Source organism: Nycticebus coucang, chromosome 22 (genome assembly GCF_027406575.1).
Source record: "Nycticebus coucang isolate mNycCou1 chromosome 22, mNycCou1.pri, whole genome shotgun sequence".
Taxonomy (NCBI): Eukaryota; Metazoa; Chordata; class Mammalia; order Primates; family Lorisidae; genus Nycticebus; species Nycticebus coucang.
The window spans coordinates 9,300,579-9,321,005 of record NC_069801.1 but is presented as its reverse complement, the minus strand read 5'-3'; the positions used below and the strand labels follow the sequence as shown (position 1 = coordinate 9,321,005).

Below are 20,427 nucleotides of genomic sequence, written 5' to 3'. Positions count from 1 at the left end.
GCTCTGAACACACGTCGACAGCGGGGTACTCGGTTTGGATTTGAATAAGGATGGGAGCAGCCTCGGATGGATAGCCTAGCCGGACAGGCACTGGGAGGCCCAGGTGTTTGGAAATCAGTGAAGGGGAGGACGGGATAACCAGCAATAGATAAAGAGCCCTTGTTCTCACCTTCAACCCTGTCCCCTCCCCCATACAGCCCTGGAGGGGATCCCTCCCCTTTAAGTGGGGGGATGGTGCTGTGGGGAGGGTCCTCCCAACCTTGTTCTGCCTTTAATTTTTCGGTGGTCCCAGCACCCCTTGCTCCAGATTTCTGAGACCTAGGGCTGGAAAGTGGGGGGTGGGGGGTAAACCGGCTGTCACCCAACTCCCAACTCAGGCCAGGCTGACTCACCCAGTGACCAGAGCGCCAGGGAGAGAGGGAGGCAGGCCGGAGCTGTCTCCAGTCAGCCCAGTGAAAAAGAAGAGCGAAAATAGGGAATTAGTTTGAAACTTAAACTGTTGTGAACCAGGGGGGGTGAAAGGGCCCGCAAAGCCAGCTGATCTGACATGGAGCCACATACCTTGGGGATTAAGTAAATATGTACTGTAGAAAACCAAACCTGCATGTAATTCCAGGTTGCTTTTGTTTTGTTAAATACTGCCCTGAGATTTACAATTCCTCCGGGGTGGCTCTGACGGGGACTGAACTTTGGAGCCTGAACTATCAGCCAAAGCTGATCCGATTAACTCTTCCCTAGCCGGGCTGGCAGGAGGCTGTCATGGCCACACTGGTAGGGGTCCAGCTGTCCAGGACTCCCTCTTCTCCTTGGGTGGTTTGGACAGCTGCTTGACCTCACAGTGGAAGGGGAGTTCGGAAGTGTTTTTAACCAGAAGAAGGGGAACTAAGCACTTGTTCTCAGCAGTTTCGTTTTCTTGAGGTGATTGCTCCCAACGCCCTTTGCAGAGGGGCATCAGGAGGGCAGATGTGGGTGTCCTCGGGGAGAGAATGTGGGTTTGGGACCATTGTGTGTGATTGTTATTCCTTGGCTGTCTGCATCCCACGGAGACTTTCTTCTGTGTCTTCCAGCTGGCCCGGTCCTGGGTCTCTTGCACTGTTCTCGGAGCTGACAGCAGTAGGCAGATGAGGAACTCTTAGTCAATCTGGAAAAACTTGACTGACTATAAACAACCCTAAATGGAAAGAAGTACATGGCATGGGGGGGTGGGTGGGTCTGATAGTGGCCGAGTGGAGCCTTCAAGTTCATGTACTGGGAATCACAGCCCCACCTACGTTGCAGTGGACATCCTCTTCCAGGGGATAACCCCATTGCCAGTTAGAAATGTCTTAAATCAGTGTCAGGGTCACTGAAAACAGGATCCCTGGGGATTTGTGAGACTTCAGTGCCAATCACGCTAGGTCTAGTCATCAGACCAAACCAGGATGACCAGAAGTACTCCCTGTCGCTCATCATTATCCGTCCAATTACTGGAGCTACTTTTATTGAGACTTCTGCTGGCTGTCACGGTGGGGAATTTGGAATCATGGCTTCTTCTTTTTTTTATTTATTTATTTTTTTTTTTTTTTAAGGAATCATGGCTTCTTGCCTGAGTCTATCTGGGGCCAGTGAGTGGATTTTGGGACACCCTCCCCTCAACCTTCAGCAAAGAGAGTTTTGGGGTCTGGTTGGGTGTGGGGACAAAGAGCCAAGTGCTATTTGGTTGGAGAATTTATGGGAGATGGCTATGTAGGTTGGGGACAGGTATGAATGGTGGGCTTAGGGGTGGCCCAGGAGCATCAGAGAGAGCTGGAGAGGGCTGGGGGCACCTCTAGCCTGTAGTGACAGGCGGCAGTGTAGAACCACAGATGACTCCTCTCTCCCTTTGCTGGAAGCAGAGACTGCTTTTGAGTGCCTTCCTAGCCTGGTGGGATTGGATCTGTGGGGAGAAAGGATGCCCAAAAGAAGGGGAAAAAAGAGCACCAGAGTCTCTCTACGAACAGCCAACCTGTCTAGGAGATAGCTTTTTACTTGGGGTGGGGAAGTTGACAACCCAGTTGTTTCATGTAATGACCTCGAGTTAAATAAGATTTGGCAGTATTTGTGGGTGGTAGGGAGTTGAGGCTGCAAAGGTGGATCAAATACAGATTTTTCTTAAAGGGACATAAAGATGGGGAGTTTGGAATCTCCTAATCAGGAGATACCTCACCTTGCCCACAGTGTACTGAGGTTCATGGAGACAGGATCTGTGGTGGCTAGGGCTCCAGGGGCAAGGCTCCTGCCAAGTTTTTCCCCACTACATTCCTTTTTTTAATTTCCTATTCTCTCCTGAAATTCCTCCCATGAAGACATTCACAAAGCTCAGGGCCATTCTTGGCCACCCCCCAGGAAACTAACTTGAACAGTAGGGAGCTCAGAGTTTGACATGGTTGTGGCAGGAGTGCCTGGGAGAAGTGGACTGTTTGTTTGGCCTTGTAGTGGCTGTTCCAGTCTTTGGTTCAGTATTGGGCATGTGACTGGACTAGAGGCCCGAGCCGTGACTGCAGGCCGGGGGAGGCAGGGCCAGGGGACATGGGCCTTCTTCCCTCCTCTAAAGGACTCAAGGACCATTTCAGGAAAGTAGGATGTGAGCTGGCTCAGAGTTCCATGTGTCTTGCTATTACCACATATTAGAGTATGTGGGTACAGAACCCTGTTCCTAAAGCAACTAACCAAGAACCAGCCCTGTGAGTGGGTTTGTGAATCCTGTTTCCTATCACTTCCAGCCAGCAAGTCCTGTATCCTTCCAGTCTAGCACTGGGGTGGGCCCAGGTCCACCATTCATTTCCTTGTCAGGCATCTCTGAGAGTCCTAGTCCAGCAAATACACCTGTCTGTTAAGTGTTTGGCATAGCTCTAAGCCCATGGGAGAACATAGCAAAGATGAATGAAGGTCCAGAGACAGGGCCGGGTGCTTACTGTGGAGGCACAAATCACCATGCACGTTAGCTTCCTTGTGGTAGCTGCAACAGATTACGATAAACTGGGTGGCTTACTATAAAAGAAATGTCTCCCCTCACTGCTCTGGAGGCTGGAAGACTGAAATCAAGGGGGTGGCAGGGCCAGCTCCATCTGAACACTCTGGAGGTGGAAGCTTCCTTGTGTCTTCCAGCTCCTGGTGGCTCCTGGCGTCCCCGGCGTGTGGCAGCCTCACTCCAATCTCTACCTCTGTCTTCAGATGGCCTCCCTCTCTTTGTTCCCCTCTTGTCCTGTCCTTTTCTTATAAGGACACTAGTCACTGGATTTAGGGCACACACTAAATCTGGGGTGATTGCATCTTAACTAGTCATATCTCCAAAGACTGGATCTTTGGAATTTCCTTTGGTGTCAGAGTCACTGAAAACAGGATCCCTGGGCATCTGTGACACTTCAGTGCCAGTCACACCAGGTCTAGTCATCAGACCAAACCAGGATGACCAGAAGTACTCCCTGTCACTCATCATTATCTGTCCAATTATTGAGAGCTACTTATATTGAGACTTCTGCATGCTGTCACGGTGGGGAATTTGGAATCATGGCTTCTTGCCTGAGTCTGTCTGGGGCCACTGAGTGGACTTCGGGACACCCTCCCCCCAACCTTCAGCAAAGAGTGTTTGGGGCCTCGTTGAGCTTGGGGACAAAGGACCAAGTGCTGTGTGGATGGAGAATTTACTATGGGAGATGGCTATGTGGGTTGGGGGACAGTTGTGAATGGTGGGCTTAGGGGTGATCCAGGAACATCAGAGACAGCTGGAGAGGGCTGGGGGCGCCTCCAATTTCCAAATAAGGTCAGATTCTGATGTTCCAGGTAGACATGAATGGGGGGGGGTGGCATTACACAGGGAGGCACAGAGGAGCAGTTCAGGTATAACAAGGGCTCGTGGAAAGCTTCATGAAGGAAGCAGCATTTGAGTGAGCCTCTCAGAAGATCAAGAATTTCAGCCAGGAGAGATGTGAGAAGGGCAATCTGGGAACCACCCCATCAAAGACTAAACCTGGCTGGAATTGCAGAAGGAGGGGAAAAGAAACACAAGAAAATGTTGAATGATGGGAAGGGGAGGTAAGCGGGGAGTTCCCCTCTTGGCCTTTGAGTTGGATCAGTTCTGGTGAGAGTGGAAAAAGGGAGAAAGAGAGGAAAGGGTCCAGATAGGTTATCTCATGGGACCCGGAGTCATCAGGCCCAAATAGCTGCATAAAAAACTGCAGTGGGAGAGAGCAGTTGCCCAGACCCTCCATCCTCACCCTGCTTACAGCCTGGAAGCGGGAAAGCCGGCCACCTGTCCTGCCAGTGGCATCCCAGAGAAGTCTTTCAGCTTGGAGCATCTGGTCCTTGAGTTTCAAACAGTGCACCTTGCAAAGTGAGCCCTCTTCAGAATAAACAAACAGCTCTCTCTCCCTCCTCCAGCCCCTTCCCTTGGAGAACAAAGGTGTGTCTGCCTTTAGGACCACACCCCCTGCTTCCTTGCTCTTCTGGGCAGAGGCCAGACAGCCACTGGGTTCTTGATCCTGGAAAAGGCATTGTCTTTTCTGGGTTGCAGCTAAGAAACACATCTATAGAATGAGAAGGGACAGGGTGATCCCTAAGATCCTGGTGTGCTCAAAAATTCTCATATTATGGTCCCATCACCCCAGGAAAGCAATGGATGTCTAAACACCCTGGGTTATGAGGAGGAGACTTTCAGGGGGGAAAAAGGCATTTGTCCTCATCCCTGCCACTGATGATCTCAACCTTTTTTGCCAGTCATCAGATCCCACCCAATGAAAAAGAAGCAAAACGGAGTTGGAAAATGTGCTGCCTCCCTCCACGGGAGGCCCTGCACCCACCCTAACTCCCTCAGCAGCCACAGTGGATTTATTTCAACTTTCACAGAAGATGTTGATGTTTTCAAGCTGTAGCTTTCAAGGGAGTAAGGGGCCCAAGTTCCTTAACTAGCATGTCAAGCAAAATTTTCTGTTTTTTACCCTCAAATCACCAAACTGGCTATCTGGACTTTAGAGAATGCTCCCTCTAAGTAGTAATTGTGACCCTTTAGCAGCAAATCCATTTCCAGTCTGCTTAGCCCCTCTGCTAATTCTTATTTAGACTTCAAACTCTTCTACGTTTTTATCTCTCCAGGCCTAGCGCATTTGTTTATGACCGTTCAGAACCCTTCTGCTCTCTTTATCGTTGTGATTACCTTCTCTGGTTCGTTTCTATCTTGGTATTTTTGGAAGCTATCTACTTTGAGAAAATGATCTCAGCTATGTTTGTGAGACAGCGTCACTTCTACCCAGGAAATGTATCTGCTTGTCACAAGCACTGTAATTCATCCTGGAAAGTCTTGTCCCCACCTGCCACCACCATCAATGATCCTGATCATTTTGAGTATCAGCGCAGGAAAGGTTCCAGACCCAACATTTTCTCCCTTCTGGTTGGACAAAAGCATGGCCACCCCTAGAGGACAATGAGATGGTTCTCCTTGCTGCCTTCAGGAGACACAATGTAAAAACACACAAGTCTTTGAGATACTTATGGAAACATTTCAAACATATCATTCAGATGAACTGTGGTGCTCAGGAAACAGTTGAAGCCGAATGGAAATGTGAGAAGTCAATCTATTTAGACCTTGGCACAGTCAGATGGTTGGTGGGAACTCATTCATTCATTCATTCACTTATTTATACATTCAGCACAGTTATTGAACACTTCCTACATTTCAGGCACTGTTCTAGGAGGTGGCAAGGAGCAAAGCAGATGACAATCCCCACCCATGTAGAACTGACATTTTACGGAGGGAGACAGACAGATAATAAGCAGATCAGATAGGTAGCACATCAGATCATAGAAAATGCTAAGGGAAAAAAAAACCAAATGAAGCCAGGACAGGACTAAGAGGAGGCTGAAATTCTAGATGGGGCATCCGGAAGGCCACCTGAGCAGGGGAAGAGGAAAGACCTGAAGGAAGCCAGGACTTGGTGGAAAGGGCAGCAGTATTACAGACACAGGGAGAGTGAGGGCTGTGAGGAGAGAAAGTGCCTGGGCGTTTGGGGGACAAGAGGTGACCAGTGCGGCTGGAGCAGTGAACAAGGTGGGAAGAGGAGAAACTGAGGCCAGCAGCTTCCAGCACAGACAGGTGGGCCCAGCTGACTCTGAGGGAAGCTGGGGCTGTCCAGTGTCATGCTCCAGCCCAGTGGTTCTCAACCTTCCTGATGCCGTGGCCCTTTAATACAGTTCCCGTGGGTTGCAACCCACAGCAGTTGAGAACTGCTGCTCTAACCTACTTAGCAGGATCACTGGCTACTGTGCTGGGGAGCACAGCCAGGGGATGGGGGAGAGTGTCAGGCCAGGGGCAGGAGACCAGTTAGGAGGCCACTGGGTTCCCGTGGCTCCCCTGAGAGCATCACCCCAGACTTGCTTCACTATCTTCTCTGAGAGTTTCCCAAAACTCAGGGCATGCTTGTCGCATTCCAGTGGAGTTTTAGAAGTTGCTGAGGGCCCCCCAGTAGCCTTATCATCCAGATGGAAGCATGTCGGCTGAGGGCCATCAGGCATCCAGGCAGGCCTATGTGTCGCTGTAGGGGTGGGTGGGAGTCATCCAGCTAGGGGGCTTCCAGGGGGTTGGGGTATCTACTGGGCAGCCCTGCTCGTGGCTGCGTGCTGAGCTGTTTTTATAGGTGACTCAGGTTAGGAGTAAGGACCAGCTCAAGGTCAACACAGCTCCAAGGAATTGTGACCATGTCTACTCCACTGATTGATTCAGCAAGCTAGGCCCTGGAGATGACTTGAGGGCCCCATAAACAAGATTCTCTCCTGTGGCACTGAGTGTTCCTGGTCGTCTCCTGAGTGAAAAAGCCCCTGATGCTTTGGAAGGGTGCGTTGACTCCAGCAAGCTGACTTTTAATGGTGATAATGCTTCATTCCCCCTAATAATAAGATCAACTGTGTTGGTGCCCAGAACGAAGGCAGCGTTTTTCTGTTCTACTTTGTGGTAGAACTTCTGGAGCGTTGTGATCAGAATGAGTCAGTTGACACCTAGAGAGGGTCTTTGAGTATCTGGAGGATGTACAAGGAATGGGCTCAGGATGGCAGAAAGAAGCCATGACTTCTGGCAAGTTTGAGAGTTTAGTTGACTGCTTAAGAGGCAGGAAGATTGTACCAGCTGCCTTCCAATATGACAAGCACCTGGGATCTGTTCCAGATGGTTCTGGAAGGCTGCGCCAGGCCTGTAGAGAGGACTCGGGAAGCAGATCTGGATCCTGCTGCAGGAACACTTTCCTGCCCTTTGGAGCTTTCTGCAAATGAACAGGCTGTGTTTTAAGCAAACGTGATGTAAGGTTCCTGCATCCTGGGAGGTTAGGTTCTGGACAACCTCCTGGGTCTCTTCCACCGCTTGGATTTTATGAGTCATCATCACCAGAGTGACATCAGTGAGGACAGTGATCTAGGCAGGGCTGGGGGACAGGAGGAAGGGATTGACAGCATCAATCATCCCACACTTAAAAAAAGACAACCCTGGCTTGGCCCCTGTAGCACACTGGTTATGGTGCTGGCCACATGCACCAAGGCTGCCGGGTTTAAACCTAGCCCGGGCCAGGGCAGCACCTGTGGCTCAGTCGGTAGGGTGCCGCGAGGTTGGCGGGTTCAAACCTGGCCCCGGCCAAACTGCAACCAAAAAATAGCCAGGCGTTGTGGCAGACGCCTGTAGTCCCAGCTACTCGGGAGGCTGAGGCAAGAGAATCGCTTAAGCCCAGAAGTTGGAGGTTGCTGTCAGCTGTGTGAAGCCACGGCACTCTATTGAGGGCCATAAAGTGAGACTCTGTCTCTACAAAAAAAAAAAAAAAATCTAACCCGGGCCAGCTAAACAACAATGACAACTGCAACAAAAAAATAGCCGGGCCTTGTGGTGGGAGCCTGTAGTCTGCAGGCTGAGGCAAGAGAATCGCTTAAGCCCAACAGTTTGAGGTTGCTGTGAGTTGTGATACCACCGCACTCTACTGAGGGTGACATAGTGAGACTCTGTCTCAAAAAAAAAAAAGGACTACCCTTCTCAGCGTAACCTTACCAGGGTCCTTGGGCAGTTATGTCATTCCTTTGCCCAGTGCAGGGGGTGGTGGGGGGAGCTGGGAGGGGCAGGCCCATGTTCACATCCTTCATCCTGAATCCTAACTCAGACTCTGGTGGCTCCCGAACCAGACACTGATGGCTTCTTCCGGCTCCTAGTAATATACATGTTAGTGGTACACTATATGACCATGGTAATATGCAAGGGGACTTCAAAAAGTTTGTGGAGAAATGGTATTAAAAGATAAAAAGAAAAGATATAAACTTTATTTCTCAACATAAGCTCCATCAAATTCAAGACACTTTTTAAAGCAATGGTACCAGCCATTTAGTCCTTCCCTAAAGAACGGAGGGACCTGGGGACTTAACCATGTCAATGCAGTCTTGTTTATATTATTATTATTTTTTTATTGTTAAATTATAGCTGTGTACATTAGTGCAATCGCCTGTACCCATTCTAAGTTGTTTATATTATTAACTGAAGGCAAATGCCGTTTAAAGATTGTTTTTTGAGATTAGGAAACAAAAACAATCAGAACTATAAAGTGATGCCTAATGATTTCCCATCGAAACTCTTGCAAAATTGCACTTGATTGATGAGAGGAACAACCAAGAATATTGTTGTGGTGGAGAAGGCCTCTCTCAGGAAGCTTTTCTGGGTATTTTTCTGCTTAGGCTTTGGCTAACTTTTTCAAAGCATGCTTTAATATACAGATGGGTTTGGCCCTTCAGGAAGTGAATAAGCAAAGTGCTTTTTTTTTTTTTTAGGACACATTAAAATTTGCTTTAATACTTCTTTGGGGGGGAAAAAAAACACACTTGTAGTGAATGAACGAGAAACATTTTTATGCTATTATTTGTATCTACCATGCCATGAATTCATAGGGGAAGAGGTTCCAGCAGCTCAGGGAGGCACCTTGCCATTTAATGTGACAAAGTGTTGAATGACTTTTGAATTCGTGGGAAATAGGTCCCAGCACCTTGTATCACTGTTACATGGGGACTATTGGTTATCTTGTGTGCCCCTGCTGTACACATATTATGCCATGAGCTCATGGGGAATAAATAGGTTCTTGCGCCTAAAAACATGGGTCCACTAGTACTCCTGTGAGCTATGTTACATGCTTATCATGCCATGAATTCATAGGGAATGGGTTCCAGGAGCTCAGGCTCCTTTCCGTTAGTTCTCACAAAGTGGGCTTCTCTGGGTGGCGCAGGCTGGCGCTTCAGTTGAACCCAGGTACCTTTCTCTTTGGCTTCCTTCTTTTTCTGATCATTTTCCTTCACACGTTTCAGGAAGCTATCTCGGCTCTTAGAGTGCTTAATATGCTCAATACGAACATTAATCCTCTTCGCGAGGATCTTGCCCTTAACTTGTTTGTTTACAACAATGCCAACAGCATGCTGGGTAGCATTGTAAACTCTTCCAGTTTTGCCAGGGTGACATCTGTGTGGCATGCCTTTTTGAACAGTACCCATTCCCTTGATGTCTACAATATCACCTTTCTTGTAGATTCGCATATATGTGGCCAAAGGAACAACCCCATGTTTTCTAAAAGGCCTAGAGAACATGTATCGGGGGCCTCTCCTCTTTCCCTTTGTGTTTGTCATTTTGATGAATTACGGGAAGATGGCGTCTCCCAAGCAAAGTGCTTTGAGCATCCCCCAAAACTGTGGTCATGACCTTTGCTCTCAACCCGTCCACTGTTGCTCTGACGGGACCACATCCATGTCTTGGTAGCTGTGGCTTTCACTGCGTTTGTCTTCAGGATCATACTGGTAAATCCATGTTTCAGCTCCTGTTACGATTCTTCAAGGAAGTGTTTTAGGATCTTGATCCTACTTGTTTGAAATTTCCACTGAAAGCTCCGCTCCTGTCTGCCGCTGATCTGGGCACAAGTTTGGGTGCCCGTAAGTTTGCACAACTTTAATTTTTCAGTCCGATTGTGTTAGCTGAACCATCTCTGTGGTGTTGGCTGTTGTTTTGCTGTTAATCTCAATCCCCTTCAATTAGGGTACAAATGAGATTGATTCCCCCCACCAAAATTGATGTGGACCATCTGCTGCCTCTGACTTCATCTTCAATATCATCTCATACCTTTTTTTTTTTAGAGACAGAGTCTCCCTTTGTTGCCCTCGGTAGAGTGCTATGGCATCACAGCTCACAGCAACCTCCAACTCCTGGGCCTAGGCGATTCTCTTGCCTCAGCCTCCCAAGTAGCTGGGACTACAGGCGCCCGCCACAATGCCCAGCTATTTTTTGTTGCAGTTTGGCCGGGGCCGGGTTCGAACCTGCCACCCTCTGTATATGGGGCTGGCGCCCTACCCACTGAGCCACAGGTGCCGCCCATCTCATACCTTCTTAAAACAAGTTATCTGCATGTAAACTGCTGATTTCTTTGGGGTGTTGTCCCCATCCATCATTTCATCCTTCATCCTCCCCTCCCCTCAAGCTTCACCATAAATCTTATGTTCGTTCTTGTTTAAATTTTAGCAGAATTCACTATGCTCTGATAGGGGCTCCTTTCAAAGGGAGGTCTTATGCCTTCTCGGTGCCTCAAACCATATCCTTCAGACGCCTTATAACAAGTTAGTACAAGTTTATTTTGTTGCAAAAAAATTTGGTATCCATGCATAGTTTTTTCATAATCTTCATTTTCTATTAAATTTTTGAAGTAGCACTGTACGTGCTGGTGGCCATATAGGTGACTGGTCGCATACATGACTGAGTACTCTGGGTGACAGTGCAGTCCTTTTGCACATTTATTCTCTCGCCTGCAGGTGTGATCTGCCCATTTCTGAGGTGTGGGTGAAGTAAGGTGCCCTGGGGTGCAGAGCTGCAGGAAGACTTCATAGCCGGGATTCCTGCCTTCAAAACTAGAGCTTTCCCCTCTGGGACAGATAATCTCAGCCTGGCCTGGCCTCCCTCACTTGGGGTTATGGAGAGGTCAGGAGACAAGCTGTTAAATAATGGGGCCTGTACATAGAGGGTTCTGGAGAGAAGTTTGATAAGCGGTGAGTCACCCGGATGCAGGCAGGGATATCTTTAAATCCACATTTAGACAAACACGCTTTAGAGCACCTAGTGGCAGTATTTGCATACAATGAGTGGGATCCTTGCCAAAGGATTAAAGTAGTCATGGGTAATCGGTTTATTTTAAAGAGTTAAGTGAATGAAAGGCAGGAGAGTGGCACAGTTGAATTTCTTTCATCTGACAGCTAGTGCAGCGCCTGACTGTGCCAGGACCCCGCTGCTGAGGACCGAGTAAACCTCCAGCCCACTCTGGGGCCACTAAAGCTGGATCCTCCCAAGTGACCTGGGTGCTTGAATCGGACAGAGAAGAGAAAGATCACTGTAAACTTTTTTTTTTTTTTGAGACAGAGTCTCACTGTGTTGCCCTGGGTAGAGTGCCATGGTGTCACTGCTCACAGCAACCTCAAGCTCTGGCGCTCAAGCGATCCTCCTGCCTCAGCCTCCCAAGTAGCTGGGACTACAGGTGCCTGTCACAACACCTGGCTAGTTTTTCTGTTTTAAGTAGAGATGGAATGTTGCTCTTGCTCAGGCTGGTCTCCAACTCCTGACCTCAAGCAATCCACCTGCCTTGACCTCCCAGAGTGTTAGGATTACAGGTGTGAGCCACGGCCGCTGGCTGAAATCACTGTAAATTAAGGGAAACTTAGAAGGCTTCCTGAAGGAGGTTGCAACTAAGGGGCTTACGGTAAGTCAGTCTGTTGCTCATCAAGGATCTGGAGAAAGTATGAATGTTGTCCCAAGAAGAATGAGCAACAATGTACATTTTTACACTTTTGAGGGGTCCAGCACCTACGCCCCACAGGCCCAGTGCAGACTTCAGCACCAATGGAGGTTCTAGAACAAGTTTTCAAAGTGGCTCCAGAGCACCTTAGAGCAGCAGTTCTCACCCTGTGGGTCGCGACCCACAGGAACTGTATTAAAGGGTTACAGCATTAGGAAGGTTGAGAACCACTGCCTTAGAGGCTCCAAAAAGGTGGGGCCGGGTGGGAGGTGGAACAGGTAGGGTTCTGAGGGACCTTGACCTCCATTTGACTAGATCAGCGTCACTTCTGTTTTGTAGCTTAAAATTCCACATAGGATTTCCAGTGCGTTTTGAAAGAATGCCATTGCTTTGAAGTGAAGAAAAAAAATAAAGCTTGAAAATAACTGTTCTAGGAAATTACTCAGCACGCTCCCTCTCCCCAAGTGACCCTTACTTGGATTTGCTGAATGTCACCTCTTTGGTTCCTCAATCTTTGGTGCTTACTCCGGGGCGATGTAGCTTGTGGGCTGAAATGCCCTCCACTTACTTGTGCCTTTGCCCCTCAGGAGAGGGCTCCCCACTCCCACCCCAGATGGGGGGAGCCTTGGGTCCTGTGGAGGCCTCGGCCAGAGCCCCTCCTTCACCCCTGGGGAGTCCACAAGCTGGTACCCCTGAATACTCAACTTCAGGCTGAGACAGCCTCTCCCAAACACATCTTCCAGAAAGGATTCAAAAACTTCTGTCCATCCTTCTCCACTTCTAAAGCAGCCAGCCCTGGGAGAGCGTCACTTGGCAACCCCAGCCCCAAAGCCTCACCGTTGGTGAGAAGGTCACTGACACAGCCCCTTTCTTTCTCAGCAGGTGTTGGTCCACTGCAGACCATCCTGCGGCTGAAGGGTGGAGGCTGGCGAGGGGGCCCAGCCACCGCTCTGGTCTCAGCTGCCCACGCGTGACAATCCCCCATTTCCCCTACACAGGGAATGGGTCACTTTCATCTTCTGGTCCGGGCTGGGCTGAGGCCAAAGTCAGGGGTTGCCATAGCAACTGAGGGTGCTTGTGGCGCTTGTGGCTATCTGGGAGGACAGAGGGTTTGTCTTTCTCGCTCGTCTCTTTGGCGCCTGGCACGGCATCTGGCACAGAGTAGGCACTTAATGAATGCGTTGCCTGGGTGAATGCATGGCCTACTCATCATAGCTAGTCAGAGCCAGTGATTGCTGCGTACCTACTATGCGCCAGGGACTGATCTAAGCACTTCACACGTAACAAGGTCACTTTCCTCTCACCTTCTGCATGGGTGCTGTTATCTTCTTACTGACTAGACTCTGAGAGTCAGTAACTTACTCACACAGCTGGTAAGCAACAGAGCAGGCTCTGAACCCGTGGTCTCTGCTCGTGGAAGAGATCATGTCGACGGCCCCTGGCGGAGTCTGTAGTGTGTGCTGTTGGCAACCACAGTGTCTGAATGGGTCACACAGCATCAACTCCCACTCACCTGTCAGGGGGTCTGGAAGGGGCCATCCAACAGGTTTATGGACTCGTGAGACCAGAAGGTCCTTGGGTAGGCCTGACCTCGGCCATGGCTGGACCAGAACATCCTTGGGTAGGGCTGACCTCGGCCATGGCTGGACCAGAAGGTCCTTGGGTAGGCCTGACCTCGGCCATGGCTGGACCAGAATGTCCTTGGGTAGGTCTGACCTCAGCCATGGCTGGACCAGAATGTCCTTGGGTAGGCCTGACCTCGGCCATGGCTGGACCAGAACGTCCCTGGGTAGGCCTGACCTCAGCCATGGCTGGACCAGAATGTCCTTGGGTAGGTCTGACCTCAGCCATGGCTGGACCAGAATGTCCTTGGGTAGGCCTGACCTCGGCCATGGCTGGACCAGAACGTCCTTGGGTAGGGCTGACCTCGGCCATGGCTGGACCAGAAGGTCCTTGGGTAGGCCTGACCTCGGCCATGGCTGGACCAGAATGTCCTTGGGTAGGTCTGACCTCAGCCATGGCTGCAGGGGCTCTGAGCTGTCAAGGCTTAGTCTCTCTGCTGCCTTCGCCTCCTATCACCTTCAGGCAGAACTCCCTCTCTGCCCCAGAGCTGCTCACCCCTGCACGCATCCTTTTCCCAGCAGTTCCGGAAGTGTCCAGTAATTGAGTTTTCCTGGCAGTGAGTGGGGTTAGTCAGAAGCCATCACTGGAGATGGTGTTCTAATTGGCCAGCTGTGGCCAACCTCTGAGCCAACCTCTGAGCCAGGGGTATACCAGCCCCAGTCATGCCGCAAGATTCCAGAGTGTAGAGGTGGCTCCTACAGGGGAAATTGGGGTGCTCTGACCAGGAGCAAGGGGGTCAGGTGCAGACATCCAGGATACCTCCTTGTGGAAGGACATCATCTCGTTTTCAGTTATCCTAAGTGGGAACTATCAAAAGTCCCAGGCCTGCCTGTATCAGGCAGTCCTCATCTACTCCTGCAGACCTTATCAGGTCATTTACTGACACCCCTGGGTAAAAAGAATGCAATAAACTTCTGTCTGCTGAGCTGAAACCTCTCTGCCTTCAGGGACTTTGTAGTTCAAAGAGGCAAAATGCGCCATCCCCATGCGCAGCAGGCTGTCAACTTCGGAAACTTTTCTAGAAGATTTACCAGCACTTGATATTAAAGTAAAGGAAGCCCCTTGCTAGGGCATGGTTCCCAGCTCTGTTTGCATGGGTGTGAGAGGTGGACCTCCCTCCCCTCCAGCCACATGCAGGTGAGCAGAACAGAGCTGATACCCGCACCCTTCCAAGGTGGGGAGAGGTCCTCTGGGCTCCTTTAAGGGCACCCAGGTCCCAGAATGCCCTGGCGTTTCTCACAGGCACAGTAGCAGTCACTATGGGGAGCTGGGGCCAGTGTGACCACAGAGAGCAGTGTGACCTTCATGTTGCCTGACACACCCACATGGAGCCCATGTGGGCTCCTCCCATGTCCTCATTTAGCATCAGCCAAAAAAGAGGAGTCTGCTGGCTTCTCCAGGCCACTTCCCCATGATCACAGAGCAGGGGCCCGGGGTCCTTCAGGGATGGCAGGGCACAGGGTCAGTGTGCCCTGTGAAGGCTCACACCACCTCAGCTGGCAGATCCATTGCCTCGGGACTGGGGACGTCTCTGGAGCATTTGTGTCAGTGTGTGATAGTGTGTGTGTGCATGTGTGTTTTTTTCTCTCCCAAGGAGCCCATACAGCACAGCAACTCAGGTTTTGAGATCAGGAGTCAAGCATGCCAAAGTTCACTTGCTGGCTCTTTTACTTGCTGTGTGACCCAGAGCAAGTTACTAGACCTCTCTGAGCCTCAGTGTCCTCATCTGTCAAACAAGGATTAAAAGCAATAATGTATCTTAAGTCCCCAGTGCAAAATGAGTGCTGGGGAATGTTGGCCAGCAGGGTAAGGCTGCGGATCATGTGTGACTGCACTCTCTACAAAAGTCCCCAGGGTGTTTCCTTAAGATGGGAATGGTTGCTTCATTTGTTATAAGTGATGATGGTAGGTTAGCACGGGGAAAGGATGCTATACCTTTGGGAGACCACAGACTTGAAGGTAGACAGACTCGGGTTTTAATCACAGCTCTTCTGGCTGAAGGTCTTGAACCAGGCCCTTCACCCCACTGTATGAGCTTCTGCTGTAACTAATTACCATAAACTCAGAGGCTTAAAACAGCACTCATTTATTTTCTGGGGGTCAGAAGTCTGACCTGGGCCTCCCAGGGCTAACAAGAAGGGCTGTGCTCCTCCATGAGCATTTCTGGGACAGCCCATTTGCTTGCCCTTTCCAGCTCCTAAAGGCCTTCTGGCTTCCTTGGTGTGTGGTCTCTTCCTCCAATCTCAAAGTCAACCAAGTTCCATCTGACCCTTCCTCCACAGTCACCTCTCCACCTGACCTGTCCACTGTAAAAGGCCCCTGGGATTACACTGGGCCCACTGGGATAGTCCGGGATGATCTCTTAGGCAGCTTATTCACAAATTTTTTTTCCATCTGTCACTTTGCCACCCCTTTCCCGCGGAAGCAACGTAATCACAGGTTCTGGGGGTTAGGACATGAGCACCTTGTGGGGGCCGTGCTTCTGCCAGCCACACTCTCTGAGCCTCAGTTTTCTCACCTATAAAGTGGCAGTGCTTGTCCTTACCTCCCAGGGACGCTGGGGACATTCCAGGAGATTGTTGAGCGTGCTGGGCAGGGGATCAGAAGATGTGGGTTGGGTCTGCCCTGAGCACCTGCTGAATACAAAACTCTGTCCCAGGAGCCACGTGGATTCACCAGGAATGAACAATGTCATGGTCCTGCTGTGACTAGAATGCCACTGGTCATCAGGGAGGGTTTGCCCTTGGAGAATAGAACAGAAAACGAGGGACGTGGTGCCCCCACAGGAGAGAAAACTCTGGACCATCCCAGAAGGCTTCCTACAGGGCTAGATTTGACAAGAGTGAAGGGCATTCGGGGGTCTCTCCTATGTCACAGGGACATGTAGGCACTATAGCCTGCAGCTGTCGTGGGATGGGTGCTTTGATGGGGCACACCATGGTGAGAGGCAGCTATGAGCACAGACAGAGGCTTCCAATCAGTCTTTACACCACTGTTAATAAAGTGCTTCCCACGTGCTAAATAATGTACATGGACAATCTGATCTGCTCCTCTGAGCAATGCTATGATATAGGAACCATTTCTGGTCCCACTTTAAAGATTATAAAAAACCTAAGGCTCGGAGAGTTTAAATGCTTGCTGTAGGTAACACAGCACAGGCAGCCATGGGAGTCCGGGCAGTCTGGCTTCTAGGAGGTGAGAAGGGTCTGAGGTGAGACATTAAGGATGAGGTAGAGGCAGCTAAAGGAAAATACCCCAGGCAGGGGGAACCCAATAGACTTTGGCCTGGTCGGAACAAAAATGTGAGTGGGGAGAGATGGGCAAGACTGCACATCACAGGCATGGTGATTGGAGGTGGTCTAGACGTGTTCAGGAGAGCACTAGGGAGCCATTGAAGGCTCTCTACAGGAGGCATGACCAGACCAGATTAATGGAAGATGAGGGGAGCCTTGTGTTCCCCAACAGAATTCTCTGATGTTAGAGGGATGCTCTCCAAGGACCACTAAAAATCATTTTCTTCCAGGCTGGTGCTGAGGAAAAACCTTGCCTTACCCAGCACACAGGGCCAAGGTCTGGGTTTGCTCCCCGCATCCTGGCCTTTGCAGGAGGTGCTGACCCAGTTATTTCCCGTTGCAATGTCCCACTTCCCCTGAATCCTCCAGCCCCCTGGGCCAGATCCCTAGCCTGATAGCTTGAGGCCAGTCAGCCAGAAGGGTCAACTCCAAGGCAGTTGACCTTGGTCCTAGCAAAGATTAAACTGATTCCTAATTAATAGCCTATAGTTACCCTGGCACAGCTTGCAAGTAATTTAAGGCTTGTCCTTGGAGGCTGGTCCATAAATTATGTTTAATTAGCGGGAGATCTCCCTGGACACACCAGTTCAGCAACCTCTGAATTTCACTTTGGGTATGAAGGAGATGCTTAAAGAGCCATTCCAGTAAAAAGTTTACCTTTCCTTTTCTAAAACAATGATTGAATTTTCACCTCTGTAGCAGCTCTGAGAGGTACTGCCCAGCAGGGTTGGGGTCTCCACTCAGCAATTTCCTGGCTGTCCTCTTGACTAATTACTTGCCCTTCCAGAGCCTCAGTGCCCCCATCTCTAAAATGGGCTAATAGCTCAGATCCACAGCCTCCTACCTGAAACCCTCGGGGCCAGTTGTGTTTCATAGTTCAGATGTTTTAGACATTAGAAGTGGAACACAACACACAGGCCGGGTACACTTAGTGATGATCAGTGCAGGGGCCGGGGGCCACCCCCCACAATTAAACACAGCGACAAGAGCCGGGCGTGGTGGCACTCTGGGAGGCTGAGGCAGCTGGATTGCCTGAGCTCACAGGTTGGAGACCAGTCTGAGCCAGAGCGAGACCTCATCTCTAAAAATAGCTGGGCGTTGTGGTGGGCACCTGTAGTCCTAGCTACTCGGGAGGCTAAGGCAAGAGAATCGCTTACGCCCAAGAGTTTGAGGTTGCTGTGAACTATGATGCCATGGCACTAGACTGAAGGGGACAAAGTAAGACTCTGTCTCCAAAAAACAAACAAAAAGTGAGAATCACAGCAGTGGGGTAAAGAGACTGGAAGTTTCATGATTGTTCTAATTAGGGCTTGCCTCTATAAGTATGGGTCATAATTAAGGAAAATGTGGGATTTTAGAGCTTTTTGGATTCTAGAATAAGGGTCTTTGAACCTCACTGTTGAACTCAGAGAAGCTCCCAAATAAATGCTAACTTTGATGAGCTCTGTTGTTATTACTCTTGACCCTGTATCTCCTATGCCTCTGCCGCCCTGTGTGTGTGCAAACCTGGGGTGTGTTGCACGTTTTGCATCATGGGACTGCTGTGCTGGAGCTGTGCTTCCTGCCGCCCTGGGAAGGGTGGAAGGCTCGTGACTTGGCATCAGTTCCCACTGGGTGTTGCTGTTGAGTGCCTCTGTGTGACAACCAGCCTTCCCACTGGGCCCTGCCCTCAGAAAGGCCCTGCACTTGGTTTAAGGCTTTGCTGTCACCATCTTGAAATTCTTTATAATTTTTGAACCCGGGGCCCCACAAATTACGTGGCTAGTCCTAATGACTTGCCAAAGCACACGGGCCATCAACGTCATCCCTCCTGAGGTCCCCTCAAAGGCAGGTTACTGCTGCCATTTCACGAGGAATGCAAAATTATGTCATTCATTCATTCACACTCCTCCGGCACCTGTTTACCAAACCAGATTCAGGAATTATCAGGAGAGCCTATATTCTAGACAGTGCATGTGTTTGGGAAGGGAGGAGATACTCAAAAACAAGTGAACGACTCTTACAATTTCAGATAGTGACAAAGTGCTGTCAAGAAGAGAAAACGGGGTGAAGTGAGGGAGAAGGAGAAACTGGGATTGGCTAGCCTGTGCCTTGCTGTGCTCCACAGGAGTTTAGAGCAGAGCAGAGTAAGTCGGGTCCAGATAGGGAAATCAGTATGGGGACTCCTTGGGCCCTGGAGGAATAATCACTCTCAAAACCCTATAGCTCCAGCTGCCCACAGAAACCCCAGAGGACAAACTGAGGGGACAGGTGAGGAGAAGGCTGCCTGAGTTTCTCTGAGCAAGACCCCATTCTCCATGCCAGGCCTCAGCACCCGAGGTTTCTGACCAAGCCTTGCCGCTGGGTGAGCATTTTCTTGCACTTTTGACCTTCCTCACACTAGCACAGGGAGGCCAGTTTCAATTTTCTCCACTTCCCCAGATGGAAATGGTGAAGCCCAGAGATGCCAAGTGACTCATCTAAAAGTCACACAGCAAATCAACTCCAGAGCAGATTCCTTGAGGCCCCAGCCAGGCTGCTTTCCATTCCAAAGGTAGTTCAGGCGCTGCGCTGAGCACTGCCAAGGGTTTGTGCAGTCCAGGGCTGCTCTGGGAGCTTGGGGAATAAACCGCCCCTGCTTCCCAAGGCAGGCCGTGGGCAGCCATCAGGGTCTTTATACCTGGAGGCTACTCCACAGCCCCGGGCTGCCAAGGGGAAGGGCTTGAGCTTCCCAGAAAGCCTGGAGCCAAGAAAGCCACTTCCCTAATCTGTTCCCAAGAAAACCCAGAGTTGACCCCAGAGGCCCAGCCCTTGGATTGGGAGGCCCCCTGGGCAGGGGAGACAGGGTCCCTAGAGGAGCAGTCCCCAGATGGGTGGGTGCTGCCAGCCTCCAGGGGAGCTCCGGAGGAGGGAGGCGCTCCAGCTGGGCCGGTGCCTGCATGGGGGCGGCGGAGGGCTGTCGGGACGGTTCACGCGGCGGCCAGCAGACTGGCTGCGTGTTGCAATGTCTGGTGGCGTTTGCAGCATCCTGTCCGCGTGTGCAGCTGGGGTAACCTCGGGCCGGCGCGGAGGAGCGTGTGTGGCTGGAGGCTGCTGGCACCTTGCGTCTCATTTACAGCTCCGGGTTCAGCCACAGGTCAGCGGCGCCGTGACATCACGGCGTCTGTTTACCACCCGGTCCGGCTAGAGCGGGCGGTCCCGGGGCGGGGCCAGAGGGGACCCGGAGCCGCGCCCGGCCCCCCTCCTCACCACCTCCACTTAGTCCCTGCCCCATCTGTGCCCGGGACCCCACGTCGGCGCGTTCCAAGCCATCTAACTGTCCCCTCCCCATCTCATTCGGCCTCCCTCCGAACCCCAGTCGCCTCCCCATCTTCGCGCCACGTCCTCCTCGGCAGCCCTACTACCCGGGACTCCAGCCGGGTATCCCTCACTTTCCCCCAAGCCCTCCGCATCTGTCACCAGGACCCCCCTCGCCCCTCTACCTGCTTCCCAGCCGGCTCCTCCCGTCTGCGCCCCGCCCCCGGGCACGCCCCCTCCTAGTCGCTTCCCGCCCCCGTCCCCACCCGGGACTGCAGCCGCGCTCCACCCCCTCCCCCCGGGACCCCGCGGGTCCCCACCCTCCGCCCGCGCCTGGGCCCACGTTCAGGAAGACTTCCCGGAGCCTCCAGCCACCCCCTCCCCGCACCGCGCACCCTCCGGCTGCAGCTTGTTAGCTTGTCGGGGTAGGGTTGGGACCCGGCTAC

General features: G+C 51.1%; 1 protein-coding gene and 1 long non-coding RNA gene across 6 annotated transcripts in view; one reads left to right on the top strand and one right to left on the bottom strand.

The window, feature by feature from the left end:
* The window catches only part of LOC128574823 (uncharacterized), a 28,560-nt gene extending 8,567 nt beyond the window's left edge, over positions 1-19,993 (bottom strand). Inside the window, exon 1 of the long non-coding RNA XR_008376862.1 lies at positions 393-19,993. This is a non-coding gene — a long non-coding RNA (uncharacterized LOC128574823). The remainder of the gene's footprint in view (positions 1-392) is intronic.
* The window catches only part of DHRS3 (dehydrogenase/reductase 3), a 46,638-nt gene that overhangs the window by 3,120 nt on the left and 23,091 nt on the right, over positions 1-20,427 (top strand). The gene's annotated exons all lie outside the window — the stretch shown is intronic.